General features: G+C 39.5%; 1 long non-coding RNA gene across 3 annotated transcripts; it reads right to left on the bottom strand.

The window, feature by feature from the left end:
- Nucleotides 1–322: 322 nt before the first annotated feature.
- LOC114564597 (uncharacterized) lies at nt 323–1,969 on the bottom strand. Of its 3 annotated transcripts, none has more exons than XR_003693782.1 (4): nt 1,857–1,969; nt 1,384–1,561; nt 1,235–1,293; nt 323–372 (listed from the first exon to the last, which is right to left on the bottom strand). It is a non-coding gene; the product is annotated as an uncharacterized LOC114564597 (long non-coding RNA). The 3 variants fall into 3 exon arrangements; XR_003693781.1 differs by having other exon boundaries at nt 1,475–1,561; XR_003693780.1 differs by having other exon boundaries at nt 1,235–1,561.

Here is a 1,969-nt window from a genome sequence, read left to right as displayed (position 1 = left end):
TACTTACTCAATTGCCATTAACTTTGCAAACACTAGGAAATGCTACTGTAGTTTGCCTGCTGTGTCCTTGATTAATCTTTAAAGTGAGTAAGACAATGTTCTAACACACAACTTAATTAGCAACTCTCATCACAATATGGCCACTTTCTTACATATCGGGGAAAGTGTACGCTTGACTGTTTTTGACAATAATGTAATAAATGTAATAAATATGAGGCTGGAAACTTGCAAAGTCAACCCTAATAAACAAATGTCTCAACAATATGGCATGCAAAAATGTCTAACCCATGGCAAAATATATATCTGTATATTTGTATATGGAGTAATCATCAGATACAGGTGACAACAATTGGAAAGCACAGCAATATAAACCTGAAATGAAAAAATAAAAAAGCATAATTTAAATAAAATCCTTATGAAAATTGTTTTTAGTTGAGGAAATCCAGAGATGATCCATAATTTGGAGACAGCTCAACAAATTATGTAAGTGAGGTTCAGAAGCAGTACGTATTCCATAGAAATTCAACATCAAATTCAGCATTGTGTCATCATTAGCTGAGACAGGATTCATACTGTGGGTGAGCTTGGAGAAATTTAAGTGGGCCTACCTCCAAGACCCTTACTTGCAGTATTTTAAGCAACAACAGGCAACACAATAACATTAAATAACAGATGTTTAATTAAGTTAAGCTACAGGCACCACCATGAACAAACTGACATGAACATATCTATACATCAGCAGATGGAGGGCATGGCAAGCCTGGCATGTGGCACTCTCATGGATGTAGAATGGGAACTTCCTGATAACAGTGTACACACACCACCACACTCAGTGGGCAGACACAACCGCAGCAGCAGCATCAACTTTAAAGCATATGTAGCCTACATATACTCAGGCAACACTAAACACATACACAGTAAAACAAATGAAGGAAGAATTATTACAGTGACTAATTAACCACATAGCCTGTCACACAGGCTGCAGCACAGCCACGTCTACAGTATCGCAGTAGCCTAATGACCCTGTCATATCGAAAATTCGCCAGCTCCAACAGTTAATGTTTACAACCCAACCTGCGTCACTGCTTGTATGTAGGCTACCCCTGCTTTTGGCCAGACCACTTGAGAAAATTTCACCATGCGGATTTCGGTCTGCAACATTGAACTTGCACCCATATGTAAAATAAACTTAAAACACGCAACACAGCGGGGACAAAAAAAATAAATAGCTTACCTGATGATGACTGCATGTCGTCATGGAAATTATTTCACTACAGTCCAATTAAGTCAATTCTGATTCAGGAAAAAAATGGAGAAGTCTGTATGTCAATGGTGCCAGGTTTTATCCAATTAACATTTGAGAAGAGTGAAGAGTCACTGTACAGTTTGTCATGTGGGGTGAACAGGGCCTCTAGGACACCATTCATCTTGGAAAATATCTCACTGGGCTTAACTTTATGTCCAGTAGGCTTACTTCATCAAGTCTCCTCCACCAGAGGAAATAGCTGCGAGCAGGGTGATATGGAGCTAAATGGCATCCCCCTCTGTTTTGAGCTTCTGTCTGTTGGGGAAAAATAGTATGGAACAGCTTTGACAATAACAGCTGAATTTGAACTTTTTCTATTTCTGTTGACAAACTTAGACAAAATGCATTGTTTTGCCCTTTTTTTTTTAACTTGAGGCTAACTAAAGACAGTTTGCTAGACTCCCATTCCTGTCCTCTGAGCACTGCGGCCACTGCATTTGCTACTTGTCAAACTTGTAAATGCAGGCAGCAGGGGAAGGACCCAAACATAGACAAATCAAGCAGATGTGTGCAGGTGCAGCTCAATTATTTATTACATGAATGAGCTTACTGGCAGAGAGTCCAAAATTGCAGGTTGGTAACAAGCAGGCAGGTAACTGAAAACCACACTGTGACTGGGATCTGACAAGGAACAAAAAGAGGTGAAGAGTGAAAAAGAGAGAA

Source organism: Perca flavescens, chromosome 11 (genome assembly GCF_004354835.1).
Source record: "Perca flavescens isolate YP-PL-M2 chromosome 11, PFLA_1.0, whole genome shotgun sequence".
Classification (NCBI taxonomy): Eukaryota; Metazoa; Chordata; class Actinopteri; order Perciformes; family Percidae; genus Perca; species Perca flavescens.
This window is presented reverse-complemented; position numbering and strand designations above follow the sequence as displayed.